This window comes from Aulonocara stuartgranti (genome assembly GCF_965226115.1).
Source record: "Aulonocara stuartgranti genome assembly, chromosome: 15".
In the NCBI taxonomy this organism is placed as follows: domain Eukaryota; kingdom Metazoa; phylum Chordata; class Actinopteri; order Cichliformes; family Cichlidae; genus Aulonocara; species Aulonocara stuartgranti.
Genome location: NC_138951.1, coordinates 42,255,001 through 42,276,080, shown reverse-complemented (window position 1 = coordinate 42,276,080; position 21,080 = coordinate 42,255,001). Strand labels below are relative to the sequence as shown.

Sequence of the window (21,080 nt, the reverse complement as noted above, 5' to 3'; positions counted from 1 at the left end):
GAGTGTGTGTGTGTGTGTGTGTGTGTTGGCAGGTGCAGGAGGTGATAATTGGTAGTAGTCTCATGTTTGCTCGGGCACAGATCTAAAAGCAGAGATCTTCACTGTCTCGTTGGCTTTGAGAGTCCAGATTCCCCCGTGGCCGTCTGTGTGCGTCTCTCTTCTTTCTTTCGTTCCTCTCTCTGTCTCCTGCATCCAGCCCTTTTTCTCTCTCTGACGGGGAATAGATGGCCTTGTGTGAAGAATTTTAACTGGCACTGCTCTTGATGCAGGGCTGTGTGGAAATGGAAGAAAAGTTGCTGAACAGTATGTGGCAGTTTCACAAAGCCAGACTTCTCTTCAAAGAAATGCACTCTGCTATAGTGCTGCCACAATCCAACAGCCCATGACCAAAAGTCTGTGCAGCTTTTCTTATTTTCTGTGTTCTCTTGCCAGACTAGCTTCACCGGATAAGATAAGATAAGATAAGATAAGATAAGATAGAACTTTATTAATCCCTCGGGTGGGTTCCTCTGGGAAATTCGATTTCCAAAAAAAGCACAGCAACGACCGAAGTTACAGTTACAGAACTGTTATATATATATATATATATATATATATATACACACACACACACACACACACACACACACACACACACACATATATAAATACAGAGACAAATATAAATAAAATATACAAAGGGGATAAATAGAATAAATAGGAATAAAAAATAAAAATACAAGTGAATTGCACATTTCAAGTATTGAGTCTGTTGACTATTTACAAAAGGTATTGTACAGTGAGGTGAAGAGGCACTACAGCTTAGTTGTTCCCCCCTCCTTTGTCCTCCTGTTTCCCCTCCCTCTCCCCTCCAGAGAGGAGTTAAACAGTCTGATGGCGTGTGGGACAAAGGAGTTTTTAAGTCTGTTAGTTCTTGTCTTGGGGAGAAGCAACCTGTCACTGAACAGACTCTTCTGGTTGTTAATGGCCGTGTGCAGAGGATGCCCAGCATTGTTCATAATGTCCATCAGTTTCTTTAGTGTCCTTTTCTCTGCCACTGTCACCAGAGTGTCCAGCTTCATGCCGACCACAGAGCTAGCCCTCCTGATCAGTTTCTCCAGCCTGGATGAGTCCCTCTTTGCTGTGCTGCTCCCCCAGCACACCACAGCATAGAAAAGTACTCCAGCAACCACCGACTGGTAAAACATCCTCAGGAGCTTCCTGCAGATGTTAAAAGACCTCAGCCTCCTGAGGAAGTACAGTCGGCTTTGGGCTTTTTTGTACAGGTGCTCTGTGTTGCATGACCAGTCCAGTTTATTGTCCACCCACAGCCTGAGGTACTTGTACTTGTTGACCACCTCCACCTCCTCCCCCTCTATCTGAACTGGCAGTGGACCTTCTCTGGACCTCCCGAAGTCCACAACCAGTTCCTTAGTCTTTGAGGTGTTGAGTTGCAGGTGGTTTGTGTGACTCCATGCGACAAAGTTCCTCACCAGACTTCTGTACTCCTCTTCCTGATCATCCCAGATACACCCCATGATGGCTGTGTCGTCTGCAAACTTCTGAATGTGGCATAATTCAGAGTTGTAGCAGAAGTCAGAGGTGTACAGGGTGAAGAGAAGAGGGGACAGCACAGTTCCCTGTGGTGCTGCTGACCACTGTGTCAGACGTGATGAGTTGGTGTTAAGCTTTAAATTTTGCTGAAAATCGTTGACCAGGGGAATTAAGAGTCCTGGAATTTCTTTTACGTTTTTTTTGCCAAATTATTGACGATTACTGATCAAAGAGAAAAGAATTAATTGATCATTGTAATTGCATCTGAATGTGTTAGATGAATAAGAAAGACTCCTGTAGGTTATGAACATATGAACATGAACAAGTTACAAAATCATACCAACAGTTCACTTTTTCTTAAATGTATATCTGTATCTGTCTGAAGGCAGTTTGTATCGTAAGGTAAAGACCTGCAATATCAGAGAGGACAGAAAGGCCCTGCAGGAAAACCAGGCTCAGTGAGGGGCAGCTACCTACTGCAATCAGCTGTGTGTGTGTGTGTGTGTGTCTGTGTGTCTGTGTGTGTGTGTGTGTGTGTGTGTGTGGGGGGGGGGGCAGAGAGACTATGAACAACAAGAATGAAAAAAGACAAATGACAGAAAAACAGTTTTTAGATGTTGTGAGGAAAATACAAACACAAGTAGTCATACATGGAGATGCACAACGGCAGAGTTTGCACAGTTCGAACAAGCTTGAAATCAGCGTTTGGTGAAGTCGCCTTCATTCTGCACACAGCCTGAACTCTCAGAGGAAGCTTCCAGCAGTTTCATCCATACGTCCGTTTGCTTCTTGAAGGACATTCAAAGCTTTTCTTTGGATGTTTGGTGCCTTTTGTTATGTTCTGTGTCGAGCTGATCCCACACGGCTTCAGTAATGTTAATAGTGCAGTAACGTCCCCGGCTGTGAGGAGGCAGGCCCATAACCGATACTGTTATACTGGGATTACTGGGGTTTTTGTTTCGATCCACATCAGTTTCTTTGATCAAAAACAAAGGCGCTGCCAGTCTTTCTTATGGACACAGCTTTCATATACTGGTTATCTGCTGTACATAGTTTGTTGGGTTTCACCTTTTTGGTGCAAAAATACTGATTTATTCCTTTCAAGCTGTGTTATCTTTGGCAGAAGAAAAACATTCCTCTGAAAACAGTCAGGTACAAGAACTGGACTGAAAATGAGGGAAAGCAGCCAATTTCCAAGGAAAACACCTGGAAATCTACTGATTGTGACCACTTCCACAAATGAGTCTGGCTCCACAGAAGCAAAATATGAAAAAATGAGTTTTGTTTATTTTCAAACGTATGTCTACACAGCACCAGACCCATTCTCATTGCAGGATATGAAACACTGCTGTTATGCACAGAGCTTGTACCAGTGCCGTGTGCAAAGTTGGAGTCTAGAGTTAATTGTTCTTTGTTAGAAACAAAAAGGTCTATATTAAGTAATTGCAGGGTGGTGGTGAAGTCACAAGCTTGCCCACTGTTTAAATATGACTCCAAGCGTCCCTGTAAGGCAAGTCAGGAGTAGCAAACCAGTCACACTGTTGCCTGTTGTGTGTGTCAGGCACTGCAGGAAAACGAGACCTTAATATCATGTGTGACAAAACATCGTAGCAATGGGGACACTGCAGGTTTGAAATGAAGCCCCTGAACAGTGAGTGCTGCTTTAGGAAAAACATTCATACATGTCCTTACTGAGAAAACCATCTTCACAGCATCTCACCATGTCACCATGTCATCAGCTTTCTCAAGGACGTTCACCACAGTTAACAAATGTATTAGTTTGACATACAAGCCACTGCTGGTATCCTGCTTCTATTCAGAATAGAAAGGCAGGTGGGTTTTGCTAGAAGTGATCTAGCTAACCACTGCAGGGTGGTGCAGTGGTTAGCATCGTTGCCTCACAGTAAGAGGGTCCTGAGTTCAGTGCCACCATCTAGCTGTAGAGTTTGCATGTTCTCCATGTGTTTACGCTAGAGATGGCACGATACCACTTTTTTATGTCCGATACCGATATCATAAATTTGGATATCTGCCGATACCGATATGAATCCGATATAGTGTTTTTTAATCAACAAAACTGTTTTTTAAATATCTTGCTGCATTTTGTATAAGTTCATACTCAAGTTTAAAACAACAACTACACTAAAGCTATTCTGTTATAACTGTATGCAAAAAAAAAATATTTCATAGTTCAGCAATACTGATCAATCTAATAAACTTAAACCTACACCATCCTCCCTATTCTGGTATTTTAAAGAGTACTTAGCATAAATATTAAGCAACCTAACTAATAGGGTTCCAACTCCCAGCAACAACAAAAATAAATAAATAAAAAATAGGGAACCACCCCTCACGCTCCACCTCATGATGCTTAATCGACGTAATCAACCTTAATTTGATGCAGTGCACAGAAAATGCACAGAAATCAATTATTTTTCAAGAAATATTAAATAGATTCAACATCTTTCTTCAACAAAATTGCAGACTGCACAGATGGTACCTTCCCAAAGGAAAAAGTACTATAGCTTACTAGGGTATATATATTAGACTTAACAGTTACTATATGCAGTAATTGACTTCTATTCATTTTACATCAAATTAAAACTTTGGGTGTCAGATAATTATTTATTAAAAGCTCGACATTTTAAATGAGAATAAGAAAGAAAAGTATGTCTTTGTGCCCCTTTTCCCTGTTCATGCCCTATCGGCCCCCCTAGCTAAACTTTGCTAGATCCGCCCCTGCACAGTTACAGCCGTCAGCTACGTAGAAAAAGATCCTGGTGTAGAAAGTAATATTAAATAAATTCTAACAACAGCTGATCAAGCTTAAACGTGCTGCTGTTGTTCAGCCGCTGGTTTCCTCTTTCTGGTGCAAAGTGGACCAAAAACAAAGAAGAGAGACGGACTCGCCACAGAAAAGCCGATCAGCTGATCATTAAGCAGTTTCATGATTGAAGTAGCAGCAGGAGAGGCAGTCGCTCCATATATCGCTCGTTAAGCTTAACGCAGGAATGCTTTACATTCAGAGGTGGACTTACACACTTGCTTTACTTCTCTCGGGGATAACTTTGTCGGAGATGAAATGCCGGGTTGCTAGCGAAGCTCCAAATGCTATCCAGACCACCGACAGGTCCTGCATGCCACAGCCGCTCTATCACGTGATGCATACTGCTCTGACGTGCTAACGTTCTGAGGTGAGTTACGGCGTGTTGCAAGTTTTGTGAGGTGCTTTCGTGATATTTGATGGATCGGATTACATTTTTTATTTTTCTCCGATATCCGATCCAGTAATTTAGGTCAGTATCAGACCGATACCGATACGTAATATCGGATCGGTCCATCTCTAGTTTACGCTGGTTCTCTCCGGACACAGGCTCCTCCCACAGGCCAAAGACGTGCGATTTGTGGGATTAGTTGGCAACCTGGCAGGGTGTGCCCGCCCCTCGCCCTGTGGTTGCTGGGATAGGCGCCAGCGACCCTCACAAGGATAAGTGGAAGAGAATGGATGGAAAAGCGAAGAAGCTGATAGAATTATTCATTTATACCCCTGGGAGAGCGCTTAGATCAGCAGGCCAAATGCTCCTGGTGCGACCTAGATCTCGGCTCAAGACCAGATGTGACCGCGCGTTCGCCGCTGTCGCACCCTACCTCTGGAATAACCTCCCTCTAGCTATTCGGGCGTCTGATTCAATTCAATCTTTTAAATCTCGATTAAAAGCATTTGTTTAGCCTTGCTTTCCCCGCCTCCTCGAGCCCGCATTTTTGGTGTACTGTAAGTTATCTTTTTCGCTTTATTAATATTTATAATGTTTTAACCTTCAGCCTTTCGGGTTGTGCCTACTATACCTGGTGTATTATTGGTTAGTTATGTCACTCGCCTGTTAGTATATTTTATTTGTATTTGTATTTATTATTGCTCTAACTCGTTCTGTGAAGCACTTTGGCATACCTGTGGTTTTTTAAATGTGCTATATAAATAAAATTGTATTGTAAGAACGTGAAAGGAAAGGCAGGACTCGTGGTCCGGATGATGGACATCATGTGGCAAACATGGTGGAGGCAATGTGACGATATGTGAATTTACTAATGGAGCGGGGTCACCTGCTGTATTTTGGGGTTGACTCACAGTTCAGTTTAATAAGGACCCAAACATACTGTGAAAGCAAGCCAAGAGCTTCTTAAGCTATGTAAGCAATAGCTTTATTTGTTTAAGGCCAAGTCTGACGGATGACGGAGTTAATGTTGGATGATTCATGATAATAACAACTGCATTGTTTTTCTTGGCCTTAGTGCATTAATTATCCTGTAATCTGGTTGTGTTCTCAGCCACGTGGGATTTCTTCTTGTTTAACATCATTTGTGGTAAATTAGAAGTTTTTCCAAACAACGAGTGATGGTCTACTTCAAGGGATAATCTCGTCCCTTTCTGCTGTGCCAGATATTTAAATTTTGTCTATCTTTCTTTCAACACTACATGTAGGGAACTTCATGCTGTGCAGTGCAGGGAACAGCTGTAATTGGCAAACGCAGGCATGTGGTCAGGTGCTGATTTGCTTTTGCTGTGGGTACTGTTGGTGGAGAGCACATTTTCACTATCATTTAACTGCGTGACGCTAACATTGTGATCCAGATTAAAAGCACTCATCAGGGGACATTTTATATTTCCATGTAAATAACCAACAATACTGGAGAGAGAGTCCAGATGTTACCTGTGAGTAACCACGTGACGACGAACTCACTTTTAAATATGAATCCTGGACCAGGCTCAGGGAGTGGCAGCCATCTGCCGTTACCTGTGTGTGGTGAGAAGGAAAAGCAGTGGACCTGAATAAAGCCAGGAAGTATGATCTGAACTAGTATGTTCAAAAGAAACGGATCATGAAGAATCTGATCAACAACGAGTTTTAAAATATTTGAACCATGAAATATTAAGCTGTGGCATTTAGCCCTAATAAACACGAGTCTAAATCACCTGTTGTCTCATTAAAACAAAAAGATTACCGATATGAGTAAATGTAACCATTTTTAGGCAGTTTCTATATCTATATGTCTGTGTATATGTCTATGTATGAAAACTGTGTCATTTTATAGCAAAAGGGTGGCAGTCATTATAGTCCACTAAGGTAAATATGCTTGAGGATGAGTGTGCATGTCCCCACTATCTCCAGTGACTCTCCAGTGTTTGTCCCGACGCTGAATTAGAAACGAGGCTGAGTGGGTGGATCAGCCTGAACAGGGCTGCGTGTTCTGCTTTAAGCCACTCGGCTAATCTGTCTGTTTGCATTTCTAATTTGTGTGTGCGTGTGTGTCTGATCAATGCAGGCACTGATCACAGCCTTCACATGGAGAGTTCATGTGATCGCTGGTTTGGTTTTGTCTCAGTCGACACACAGCAGAGCTGAGCCACCTCTGTTTAAACTGAATCACAATAAAAAGAATGAAGGACCTGAAGACGAGCAAATGGTCCTGACTCACTGTTGAAGGCAGTGAAAACACCTGTAAAGCACAATGACAGCAGATGATTAATATGATTCAGCTTCAGAGTAATTGGTTTTCCTGTTGTGCTGTTATAAATGGACAGTTCCTGGAATCGCTCTATTACAAACGAATTGGAAAACACACTCTCTGACCGCAGGTCCAGTGACCAGCCTGATTTCTCCCGAGGCTATTTTGTGGTTCCATCCTGGCGCTGTTACAATTAAATAAAGCAGCATAATGAAGTAAATCTCATTTAGCTGTGAGAGTCCACCAAGACAATCAGCAGTTGTCGCAGATTTGCGCTACAGATATCGATTGTCTGTCCAACACTGTAGGAATAACAGATGGGAGCTCTGGTTAAGGTGAGGCTTTCCTTAAACCACTTCACTCTGCAGCAAGCTCTCCTCATTTCACTCAGTGTGTGCCTGTGTGTGAATGATGGAAAAGCCACCGTAAAGCAGATTTATATCACAGTCATAAAGCTGATTTATATCAGTGAACAAGTCAGCGATTGAGTGTTAGTGTTAATTTATGCTAATGCACCACTGCAGAATTCACTAACAAGGCTCGCAAAATTTCAAACCCCCTGGTAGCCCTTCGGGCAGGCACTCTTCAGTTTTTGGTAGCCCAAAATAAATTTAAGTAGCCCGAAAAAAAAGAGAACAATGTTTTGAAAGAGACAATGATGTTTTGTTTCATTCACAATATTATATACTAAATTATATTGTAAAGGAAACAAAACATAAATCAAAAAAATGTTCAAACACAAATTACAACAACTGTATAAAAATTCCAATCAACTCAAATTGGTTCTAATTGAACAGTGTGCTGTTTGGACTGAGCCCTCCTCACCTCCCAGCCTTATATATTAAGAACATATCGTATTTTCCGCACTATAAGGCGCACTTAAAATCCTTTAATTTTCTCAAAAATCATCAGTGCGTCTTATGTATGAATTCTGTTTGTGCTTACTGACCTCGAACCGATTTTATGTGCTACACAGTGCTCAAAAATCTGTCAAAAATGTTTTAGTACGACTTTTGTAAGCTACGAAGCCGCACCGCTTGATGGATTGTAGGAGCATTACAGCTACCGTACTCGGGAGCCTCGTGGAGTAATTTGGGTCCTAAACTCCGTCCTTTTCAGGTCCCAAACTCAAACGAACACTGCAGCATCACTGAGAGTTAGAACCTAAATTCTTTCATCTTTAATAAAATCATCAGCGTTGCTGCTTTACCAGGTGTAACAATTAAGTTTAACATCCAGGCATCCATGAAAACAGGATTTATTACATTCAACAGAGTTAGAAGTTAGCAGGAAGTTAGCTCGCTAGCTTCCACCTAAACATGATATAGCATGTTCTGACTGAGAGATTTCTGAATAAATTCAAACGTACAGCTCTGCTATCACTTCCAACATAAATGAAGACAGAAAACTAAACAGCAGTGACGTTTGTAGGGTTACTGAAGTTGGGCTAGCTGCTATATAATGATGTGCTACGTGATCACTAGCCACACAGCTATGTTAGCATAAACACAGTGAAGCTGGAGGATGAAGCTAACTTTTTTCCACTCGATAAAAGTTAACCTGAGGGTTCCTGATAGTTAGAGACAAATGCAATCGCATGGCAGGATGCTGTAAATGGACCAAACTTCAGTCAGGAGAACAACTGAGATAATCCATCCACAATACGAGGTTAGTCATTAATATACTGCAACAACATGGGAACAGAGCAGCTGCCAGAGGATTCAGCATTAATGAATCAATGGTACAGAGGAGGAGGAAGCAAGATTTAGTTGAGTAAAGTTTGACTTATCTGACTGTTTTGTTTCGCTTAATGCGCCTTATGGTCTGAAAAATACGGTATTATGTATATTATTTTCTTCGACTCCAAGTACCCAAGGAAGCACAGTGCAAGAACAAACTGCACATGGCAGCTTCAGTAATCACATGCTGGAAAAAGCACCTGGCTTTACAATTTTGTAACCCATTGGCTAACTTAGCCTCTGGGAGCAATGGCCAATTTATCAGGTCTTCTGTTGGAGCCAGCAGATATTCAGGGCAAGATTTCAGCACACACTTCCCCCATTACCCCCGAATACAAACGTTAAATGGTAAATGGCCTGCATTTGTATAGCGCTTTTCTAGTCCCTAAGGACCCCAAAGCGCTTCACACTACATTCAGTCATTCACCCATTCATTCACACACCGGTGATGGCAGCTACATTGTAGCCACAGCTGTCCTGGGGCGCACTGACAGAGGCGAGGCTGCCGGACACTGGCGCCACCGGGCCCTCTGACCACCACCAGTAGGCAAACACGGGGTTAGTATCTTGCTCAAGGATATTTGGCAGCCAGGAGGCAGCCTGAGATCGAACCACCGACCTTCTGATTAGTGGCTGACCTGCTCTGCCACCTGAGCTACAGCCAGAGTAGTAGCATGCAGAGTAGTACAAAAATGAACCTAATTCCTAAAAATGTGGGGTTTTGGTGCCCCTAGGTGTCTCCATCCCAAAGGCCAGTTCTGTTTGTATGCTAACAAAGCCTCGATGATGCAGTTTAAGACCAAGCCTTTAACCCCCCCACCACCAACAAAACACTGGATTTAAAAAAATTGGCTTGACCCCCAAGGAAAGGTGTTCAGATCCAGAACACCAGCAGTAACAGAATCAAGAAAAGACAGCACGCTGGTGTAAGAGATGGGATTGTTACCAAACATACAGTACAGACAGATACAGGAATTAGCTTCAGTATGGTATAGCTATCTCAGGGGCCTATGATGTGAGAGGCATTTAGACACCGTTTCTGAATTTTAACATGAAAAGAATACACAAAGCCAGCATACATCGCCCACTGTTTAAATGAGAGAACAGAGGAAACGTGACTGAAAGCTAGAAATATAAATCCTTTCATGTAAGGATGCCAGAACAAAACCCTTTCATTACATTAAGCATACTGCAGTTGCTTTACAGCATCCAAACTGATTAAAAATGTATGAAGAGCAGCGACAGAAAACAGGCCGGCTTCTTTGTAAAGCTGCCTGTTTGCTGGACTGCAGCCATGTGTGAAGTGTGTTTAAGGAGAGATTTTTCCCTTCAACACATATCCGAGTGCATCGAGTCAGCCAGCTGTTTAGCAGGAAGACATGGTGGGTCAGTAAATGGAAGGTCCTGTGAACAGCAGGTGATGATAGTGGTTGAGCCGCGGCCTCTCAGAGGCTGCAGCTCTTATTGCCTGGTGATTCATCCATCAGCCCGGTGCTCTCTTCACATGGTAATACCCTGACAGAGTGTGTAATGCAGGTATGGGACCACAGAGTGATGACTGCTTTTGTCTGACTAGCGGCTCAGCATTCACTCACTCTGTGTGTTTATTAGCAACATATTGGCCTTTCAGAGCTGGAGCTGATTGATTTTGCACGCTTCTCCTAGCAGCTTCTGTCTGGGGGGGGCGGGGCTGTGTCACTCAGTCCCGCCCCTAGAGGAAAAAGGAAAGCACTGCGTACATTCAAATAAGCTATTTTGCTTATGAAGGCTTCTAGCTGGGAGAAGTGAGCCAGAAGTAGCTCCATGGCAGCCATAATAAGAGCTGTTTGAATTGTCCAAATGCTTTGGAAACGAGTGACAGTGCTTCCTTTTTTTTACCTCCTATAACTCAGAGCACACTGGAGCATCTTTTGTCAAAGGACCATCACATATTTGCAAAAGTGCTCTGACGTCTCCGAAAATGTCAGAGCACTTATGCAAATATGTGGTGTCTTGATAAACTGAGCAGATATTTGAGGTTTACACAGCTACATTCTCACCTGAAAATATGTTAAACGTTTATTTTGTGACCCAGAAAGAATAATAAAACTAAGTAGCTGCCGCCATTGTTGGAACCTGTAATTGGCTGGGCCGTGCTCTCAATTCTGGGATAGGTTGGGCCACAAAGGTCACACCGGACCCATCCTTCAAATCTGGGGAAGAGGAGGACGCATTTTGAGGAGTCTACGAATGTCGTTGCATTGCTGTGACGTAATCTGCCTACAAATGCAGCCTCAGCAGGATGCAGCCTATGAATTTGGATACGATACTTCTTCTTCTTCTTGGGTGTTTAATGGCAGCTGGCATCCTTGTAGATTCATTGCTGCCATTTACTGTTTCGGTCCGTTATACTAATGCTACTTATTCCTGCGTCTTTCAGGATCTTACAAAGCTTCAAACGACATGCTGACTATTAAATTAGTCATCGGCGATTTTGATAGTCGACGTAATCGTGACTAGTCAACTAATCGTGGCAGCCCTACATCCAACAATTCATGAAAATGGAAAAAGAAAATGCGCTGCTGCAAATCATTAGTAAATTCTTTCAAACTCCAGTCTGTGCAATGAAGTGTTATTTTTCACAGGATGTTCTCATTTAAACGACCTGCATGAAATAACAGAGTAAGAACATTACATTGCATTTTGCAGTCCCTCTTCTGCACATTGCAGTTTCATATTGGGAGACATCCAGCGTCACATTGTTATGGAGGGTAGTGTAAGCAGTGTGATGTCATTCGGATTCTCAGCACTCCGCTTTTCTCTTTTTCAAAGTTCTTATGAGTCTTGGATGATGTTTTTTGTCGAGGTCAAGGAAAGTGGTTTGGAAAAGGAAGCCGTGTTCTAGTTAGACGACCTGAGAACCACAGAGGGAATTTTTTTTTCTGAAAACATACAAAATGAAGAAAATCAGATATTAGAGATACTTGATGTGAGATTAAATGGATACAGCAGGATTAAGCAAAAATGCAAAAACTGGAAAAAGACAATAAAAGACATGATCAAAGAGCTTACCAAAGCAGAAAGGAAAACTAGCTTGTGTAAATTAAACTAAAAGAAAGGATTAGACATAACATAAAATGAATTACTTCATCAACAATTATCACAAGAATTAACTGAGATGCTAATTTATTTTCTTAAGCTTCCAGAAGGTAGTGAATGTTCGTTCCAGATTTATACATCAGAGCAGGGCGATATGACCAACAATATTTATCACCATATACATCTGAAAATATGTGATAACGATATAACTGACCATATAATTGACATGAGACAAAATACTTTACAACTCCACAACTTTATTAGTGCAAAGCAAAAAAAAAGTATTTTCACTTAAACAAGCAGCTGTTTTTTGCATTAACGTTATATAAAAATGTAACAGTGCAAACTCCTCGCTGACAGTTTAACCAAAAGGCGTTTCCAGTGGAAACTGGCCGACATATCCTCAGCATCACCATGTATAATGTCCACAACACTTAAAAAGAGGTTATACACACACAATACGGTAACATCATGTTGAAGCACAGCACGTATCACTCCGCGAGGCTCCGCCTACGATAGCCGTAATGCTCCGACAATCCATCAAGCGGTGCGGCTTCCTAGCTTAGCAAAGTCGTACTGAAACATTTGACAGATTTTCGAGCGCCGTGCACATAAAATCGTTTCGAGGTCAGTAAACACAACCAGAGTTCATACATAAGGCACACGGGATTATAAGGGGCTCTGTCGACTTTCACAAAATCAAAGGATTGATTTTAAGTGCGCCGTATTTTCCAAACAACACGGTAATAACGACGGCCCGCTAGCATGCTCTACCAAAAATAGTGCTTTGTTGTGTATCTGACGGACGAAAGCCAAACCAGTTCCACACCAGTGAAGCTGCAGCATTTTTACAAACCAGTTCTGCTTCATGGTTTCATTCAACGATCCGCTTTCACTCTTCTCGTTCTGCGTCGCCGCCATGTGCGTATGTAAACAAAGGCACTGCGCGTTTTACCCATATTCTATCGCGATATTTAATTTTCCTATCGTTGCCCAAAATGACACCGGTATTACCGTGAACGGTATGATATGGCCCAGCCCTACATCAAAGTATGCGAGGGAATTGTAGCAGCAGCCAGCTAGCAACCTAGCCAACAATGACCTGCTACTCCAAGCAGCCCCGCCTATAATTATAAAAAAACTTGATCCGAGGAGAACAGCCTTAGAGAGCACAGCTGTGTTTCCAGAAAGCCCCTAACAACAAACGCGACTAAAACCAAATGACTAAAATCGCAATTTTATCATAACGTCATGTGTTGGGTGGGCTTATTAGAGTAAAGCTGATGAAGAGACGTTTTCATTTCCACTGTGCACAATAATCCACGAAGGTTTTGTATTTACACACTGTGGGTGAAATCCTCCATGTTTGGAAACTGTGGAGAAAAAGATGCGTTTAGTTATTTAAACAGGTTAATGCAGACACTTTGTTACCATTCAGTTCATTTAGATCTAGAAACTGTTCATTTTTACAGGAGATGAACCAGAATTTGGTGCATAAAAGGCCACATATCACTTTCTGATGTTTTTTGATAAGTTGTTGGCCCAGCAGGAGCCTCTTAATTTAATTTAAATTCGTGAAACATTATGACCTCCATATTTCCTGCCTCCATGGGCTGACAGAGGGAAGAAGAAGTTGGCCTCTGGCTTCGCTCCTAGACTGAGTTTATCTAGCAACACCCAGCTGTCACTGAGACACACACACACACACACACACACACACACACACACACACACACACACACACACACACACACACACACACACACAGCCTCAAAGTTCAGCAGTGTTTGTGAGTATTCAGCAAACAGAAAGTTACTTTGGATGATTCACTAGTGAGGATTTAATCCTGTTTGGTTTTTTGTTTGAGTTTCGTGTGTGTGTGTGTGTGTGTGTGTGTGTAGGTTCACATGAGCCTTCATTTGTGTGTCCTTTTTATCTCCATGTGTGTTCAGTCAGGCCGCCGTGTCACAGGTTTCTGGGTTTGACTTGTTGTTTGTTTTATCTTTAATACTTTTATGCTGAGTTTGGAACATGAAATCGTGGCTACAGCTCATCAAAGCCGGCCAAGCTCGCATTGATCATGATTGGAACGCTTTCTTAAATCAACAGTCGCAGCAGGCTGACATCAGACAGCCTGTTACACCCTGGTGCGTCTTCAGTCTAACTGGTTTCTGTAGAGCAGCGGTCTCCAACCTTTTTTGCGCCACGGACCGGTTTATGCCCGGCAATATTTTCACGGACCGGCCTTTAATGTGTCGCGGATAAATCCAACAAAATAAAACCAGTACCGGTACCGAAAAAAAGAAGATTTATTCATAACACACGTGAAAAGACCCAGGAAAAAAAGTTAACGATAAAAACGATAACAAAATAACGCTGAAAATCGATAAAAACCCTGAAAACCAGACATTTCACACCTGAGCCTCAACTCTCGCGGCCCGGTACCAAACGACTCACGGACCGGTACCGGTCCGAGGCCCGGGGGTTGGGGACCGCTGCTGTAGGGGACAGGATTTGATTTTTACTAGCAGGGGCGAGGCTAAAGGGGTGGCACTGCTCCCACTGAAACGTAATTGGCTACTCCTGGTGCACAACCCCGCACGTGTTTGTCATATCAAAGCAAAGTCCTGGTTCGTTTTTCTCTGGGAGAAACAGTGTTGTACTTCTCAGTGCATCGATATTGTTACAGGGCGGCTCTCAGTGCATGCTCATGAAGCCGTTACGTTGGTGCACCAAAGTGTTTGCTTTGGTGTTTATTTCTGATCTGACTGTTAGTCCTGCCATGCAGGATCTGAATCTTTCATCTAAAATCACAGTGGTCTCATCAGGTCTGTGTGTCCTGCAAACATGACACTAACACACTGTTTGCCTTGAACAGTCTGTGTGAACTAAAAATCAGCCCTGCTGCTGTTAATGAATAACAGTAAGCTATTAACTAACGTTTTTTAACTTTTGTAGTATTTGGACTCGTAACTCTTGTGAACTTGTGTCTTGTCAAGCTTGTAGCTGAGTTTTCTTGGTAAACGAACTTAACAGAGTTTACCAAGCCAGCTGGTTGCTAGCATCACCTGAGAGCTACGCTCTGTGAGACCGTATAAGCAGAGCAAGATGAACGGATGGTTCAAAGCGGTTTGTATCTGACTGTGTATTTAAACCCAGACAACCATCGAACGCTTTCCCTGAATGTTTAGGTAACCATATAGTAGTGCTATAATTCTTATATTACATCATTCTTTAGCTAACGATACCTGAAGCTGCATTTTTCTACTTGAACAACGTTAGTTAGGCTGGCAGACTCGGTCAGACTTCTTCTCTGTCCAATGTGTGACAGCCAGTGAAATGATTGGAGCTGCTGTGGGAGGATTTGCAGTCAGGCACACGTGTAATGAATCGCCCTCACATGCCCTGAGGCGCTTCCAGCCCTCAAACTGTTTCATTAGTGTTTGTGTCAGTGGAGAGTTTGGGGGTCCCAGTGTGGCCCAGGATGTGATTTTCCAGCGTTTCACTCTGACCCCACTAACAACCTGAGGAAAACACTGGGCTGCTGTGACTCCTAACAGAGAGTGCAGGAAATGTCCCAAACAGTACTCTGTCCTGGTGTCTCTCCCTGTGCCTCCTTGTTATTGCAGAGGAGAGTGCATGCCAGACTTTTCAGGGGTTACTACAGTTGGGATCATTTGCTTCCAGCAAAGGTATCGATTAAACGCCAGTAACGCATTGATCCTGTGTGGCACATTCAGGACTGAGAGGGGTTCTTGAGAATTATAGTAATGAACACTGCTACTCTTATTTCAGGATCAAAGTCAACATATTTTATTCAATTTAAAATGTAATCACTTTATACATGATGAACTAGCAAGCACAAATAATCATTGAAAATACAAAATAAAAGCCGAGGACTTGTGCAGCAATATTATGAACTCCAGCTGGTTAATTACAGAATTAATTATGTGCAAAGGTCAGCGAGTACTGACTTAGCAGCGGTTCCATCTCAGGGCACGCAGGGCAATCGCTTGGAGTGAGTACTGTGAATGACAGTGGTAGTTTCAGCCATCTGTGGGAGGAGCTTAGAGTGACATAAACAGGACACGACAGAAGCTGCAGAGCAGGCAGGTTCACGGCATGCTGTGGATGCTTCAGTTCAAAAAACCAAAAAACTTTGTGAAACATTATCTGCTGTTTCTGCACACCTGCAGCTTCAGGCTGCTGCTCCCTGCTGTCTATGTTGATGTTCTGTCTGAAAATAGGTGGTTGAACTGGGCAATCACCCACTGCTGCCCAGCTACATCTAAAAGCCCCACGCTTAGTTCTGCTCCAGTTCCCTCTGTGCAGTCGGAGGATGGGGGTGTTAAATCACACGGCTCTAAAATCATGTAGCAGCATGAGTGTTTGTGAGCTGGACATGGATAATGTATGAGCATTTACACCAAGCAGGTACAGACCATCAGACAGAGAGCAGAATCTCAACCACCTCAGAGGCCAACAGGAAAACAAGCTGTGATTGTCTGTCAGCTTCGTTTTCATGTTAAAGCAAGCTGCCGTTCACATAAGAAGGTTTAGATCACTAATGTCCTTAACCTTAACATTTAAATCTCAAAACAATGTACGTTTCTGTGCAAACAGAGTCGACACATTCCCAGTTTGTTCTATTTTTAGAATGTATTTCAAACTAAAAATGCAATTTTAAACCAAACCATAAAAAATGAAGCAAACGCGTATCTGTGCTAAAAACAACTAGCTGTACATAAATTGCCAGGTCGACTCATTCAGGTCTGACTGCAGCCAGCAGTCTTAAATCAAACACTTCAATAAACGGTTTTTAAAACGATGGTTTCAGCTGAAAGTTCGACGCAGGACCAAAGTACGGCTAATGCAAAATAAGTGCATCCATGTGAAGGCTTACAGAGCTGCTGCAGATGTGTGACACGTTATCTACCAATGAAGAAGAAAAATGAAGTTTCCCAAAAGTGACTCACCGCTAACTCCACTAACGCCACCCTCTGCACCGCGAGACAGACGCTCATCAAGCGGGTGGGTGAGCAATGAAGCCTTCTACTGCAGCGTTGTGGATTAACTGAAGGCCTTTCAGGGAGCTTTAAGGACCGCTGTAATTAGCGCAGTAATAACCAATGCACGGACTGCTTTGGAGCATCAGTCTGCAGGAATTCATGATTTTAGCTTGTGCAGATCAGACGAGGCCGGCCTGTTTAAATGACACATCCTGGTCAAACATGACTCCGAGGTTTTCACAGTCATACTAGAGGCAAACATGATGCCAGAGTACATCTACAGTGAAGTGTAGGAGCAGTGGCAGTCTGATGCTGGGGGATGGTTGCTGATTAAGGGTCAGGGTGAGACTCCAACTTCGGGGAAACATGAACTCTGAGACTGTTAAAAGAAACATTTTTGCCTCAAGAGCTGGGATGGACTTACTGCTGATGAAGGTTGGCACAGTTAGCTCTTAGTTTCAGTTCGGTTAAGTTCACTTTGTTGATGCTTTTTTTCCTTTTTGGTTAATGAGCCAGTTTAGTGTGAAAGCTAACATGCTGAGGGACACAGACTATCAAACACTGTAAAACTACATTTGCAGAGTATTTGTGAGAAGCTTGTTAGCGTCTCTCCTGTCTTTGTCCAATGAATCAGTTTTGTGGCTGTTTTAAGCAGCAGTTTGTCACGTTTCTGTTCTTGAAGGATCAAACATGGCGTTGAGATTTTCCTCCTCATATGTTGACCCGCAGGACTCCTGTGAGTGCATCAGCACAACTTGTCCCTTTTAAATTCAGTCCGTGTCTTTCTTTCTGATGGACATGAGACAGTGTGATAGATATTTACTGCAGTTTCATAAAGTTTGAAAAGAATGTGCTTTAAAGCAACCGCGTTGTTGGTGAGGAGCTCGTACAGAAGATCGTTCTGCTGTTTTTAGCTTGTTTGAGTGTCAGAGACGGCTGGAGGCTGAGAAGCCTTTCATATTGTCAGGAACATGCTGTGCATTTATAACACTGACACGTGTTTGCAGTCCCATAACGATCTCACGCACAGAGAAGACTGTTTAATTCAAGCCTTCCTAGCATCTGAATGTTTTGTGGACCTGACAGTTTAAGTTTACTTTAAGATGAAGTGTTGAGCTTCGCTCTGTAAAGGCACCGATCCACGGTGTGGTGAGGCTGCTCTTCCTCTGATGGAGGGAGAAGTTTCTGCTGGACTTTCTTGGTTTTGTCCGTGGTCTCTCTACTGTCCTCTTTCCTGTCTTCTCTTTAACCTCAACCCAAAACTGGTCAAGGTCAAAACGACTCATTTAAGTCTCGTTTTTCTCCCCACCGTGATAGAGAGCGCGGCGAATCGTACTTTGGTTACTTTCTGAAGTCCCTTGAAACAAGGTTGTCATTAAACCCTGAGGACATGATAAAGCTGCATTGAGAGTTTGTATTCATTCATTGTGTTATACTCCTTTCTGCCCGGCGCAGCAGAGATGGAGCTGTTAATGGTTCATAGTTAGGAGAACAGATCAAACAGCCACAGGCTTCAGAAACACAAATGTATGTGATTCCACTCAAGCTGTATTCTAATGTGTCCGACACAACAACGAATGTTGTAAATGTTGTGGGTGCGTGCATAGATTTACCAACAGTTACTGACAGGATACAAGCAGACGCTCGTTCACGCAGTCGTCGCCGTTCCCCTGCCGCCGTCACAGCCGCCTCTCGTAGCTCTCATCGGTTGCTCTTTTTCGCTCGTCGTCAGTGCGTCAAACACCTTCTACCTCTAACACCAGTAAAAATAAAACGTGTTTCTGTCAGCTGAATGTGAAATATAAGCTGCATATTTTGCTCCATGTCACACACAGATTTGTCTAATGTTCTAACTTCATACACTGAGGACTGTTGGGTAGGAACTCCTAAACTTTGATAGAAATTAAAAAAACTCAGTGAATTTTTAATGCATTTACCTCACAGCAGGGAAGCAGATCAGTATTTTACTGAGGCATGAACTCTACTGAAGTTAGTGATCCCCTGACTTTTCCTTCAGGGCTACCAGCGAGTCTCCCCATCAGTGTCTGTGTTTGTTCACTGGCAGAGCCGAGCGGAGGTTCGAAGAGTCTCCAGCCCCACAGACCTGCTGATGAGTCTCATTGATAATCCAAGACAGTGCAGGGCACTGACGTTAGTCAGCTGCACTGATTGTCACTGTAACCTGTGAGAAAGGAAATGAAATCAGTGCTGATTATGGCTGGACGAGAGCCACAACCTGCCTGGTGCCTGGTGAATGAGCTCCACATCCTGGTGTCTGTTATGGAGACGCTGCTCTATAAAAGCAGTCGGGTCTTCTTTGGCTCACCGTGTTCTCACGTCGAAGCTACAAAACTTTACATTGCAGTTGGAACAATGTAGCAACTTTCACATGTTGACAGTTGAACATAATTGAACGATTCTGCTTTGTTTACATTTTCCCAGAGATGCTTTGTGATTACCCTCCAACAGTGACACACGCACTTTATTCCTGGCAGATGGTTGATGCGCTTTAACCCACGAGGCAGTAAAGCAGCTCCACGTTCTTCTTTCCAGATGATTTTTGAGGAAATGTAATAAAATGTGTTTGTGACGGGATTAAACAAGCAGTTTAAAAAGGCCGGCTTGGACCATGTTCCATCATTAGCAGAAACGTGAGTCATTAAAAGTGTGTAACGCTGACTTGACTGAAGATATCACAGAAACTTTGTTGTGGGAGAGGCAAACAACATTTCACATCAACACATTTCTGTGTTATCACATTCCTTCTCTCCACCGGCCTGTTTGGCTTCTCAGTGCTTGTCAGAAGCAGCGTTTGGACAGAAACAAAGCCTCAGCCCCCCCTCTCCCCCAGCTGGGGTGGAAGAAGCTGTTCTGGATGCACTGACTTGTTGTTAATGTGCAAGCTGTGATGAGCTGACATTTGCCATTGACAGCTTTGTTCCGCATGAGTGTGCTGTGTCTGCTCACGTCACACTGTCAACAGAGTTGCACTGATTTCTGGCTAAATGCAGTCACAGCATTGCGCGCCTCCCCCGGGCATCACAGAAGCCATTTCCTCTGCGAAGGTGCGCTAAAGCTGGCAAGCACACAAAGAGGAGAGCGTTGCATGGTCTTCCTGCAGAAAGCTGCTCCCATCTCTGCTTTACTCCTGCAAATCCCATCTTCAGCTTTGGGATTTACAGGCTGGATAAACTCTCGGGCCAGGTCCACCAGTCTCTCCTCAAACGCTCATCAGGTTTCACATCAATTTACTCCGTTACTTTTTTCTTCTCTGAAATTCTCCTTAAGCGGCTTTGAAGAAAAAAGCCACTGTGATTGGTTGTGTCCAGGTTTCATCGAGTGTTGAGTTGTTAATACTTACGAAGACAGCATAATTGGGATAAAACATTCCCTTTGTGCATTAGTTTCAGCTCTCCCGTTATAGATCAAGCCTTCTCGTTCACAGTGTCGCACGCCGGCTCTTCTCTAAAAGTCACAGTTTAGTTTAACTTGAGCCCAGCTGATGGAAGGAGAGCCAACAAGCTTTATCACGAAGGAGCAAAAGTTTTAAAAGCTATTTGGAGGTGAGATTGTGGGCACGGCAGGCTAACTGATGTTGTCTGTTGGTTGCTGGCTGCAGCTCTGCATCGCCCTGCCTGTGGAAACCATTCAGGTCCTCAAAGGGTGCCAGGCCAGTGCTGCATAAGCCTCGTGTTGCTCCTTTCTGCACCCACAGACATCTAAAGCTGGGGGCCTGCAGGGACCAGCAGGGGCCCTCGGCAGACGAGCTTCATGACCACAGATCCTCCCCAGTCTGAGGCGTCTTCTTTCCCACAGATTACAGTATCGACATCGCTGATTACATGTGCTGTCATAATTAAGCAGCTCTGGTGTGAATGTGCAGCAAAATGCACAAATGTCATATAGATAAAGCAGAAAGTATAACTGATTAATAAAATATCACCTGTTTCACGCACAGTGTAGACAGCAGTTATTAACGAGCAGTGAAATTCTGACAGCCCCACGCTGGACGAGAAAAGTGTGTCGCTGTGTCAGCACATGAGTTATTCATGCTGTTCGTCTGAATACAGATAAAACGGTCACAGTGAAAAGCCTGAATTTCAGCAAAAACTAAGGAAAGTTTTGGAGATAAAACCGTCTGTGACGTCTGTACAGGACGAGCTGTTTCAGTGGGACAAAAGCTGCTGCAGAGAAACAAACGTTTGTCTTGGCCTGC

At 43.3% G+C, this 21,080-nt stretch overlaps 1 protein-coding gene and 1 long non-coding RNA gene across 2 annotated transcripts in view; one reads left to right on the top strand and one right to left on the bottom strand.

Moving 5' to 3' along the window:
• The window catches only part of LOC309689518 (cadherin-2-like), a 104,371-nt gene that overhangs the window by 31,132 nt on the left and 52,159 nt on the right, over positions 1-21,080 (top strand). The gene's annotated exons all lie outside the window — the stretch shown is intronic.
• Positions 15,490-21,080, bottom strand: part of LOC309689543 — a 10,501-nt gene continuing 4,910 nt past the window's right edge. Inside the window, exons 3-4 of the long non-coding RNA XR_014271432.1 lie at positions 18,802-19,046; positions 15,490-18,617 (exon numbers count right to left, since the gene is read on the bottom strand). This is a non-coding gene — a long non-coding RNA (uncharacterized lncRNA). The remainder of the gene's footprint in view (positions 18,618-18,801; positions 19,047-21,080) is intronic.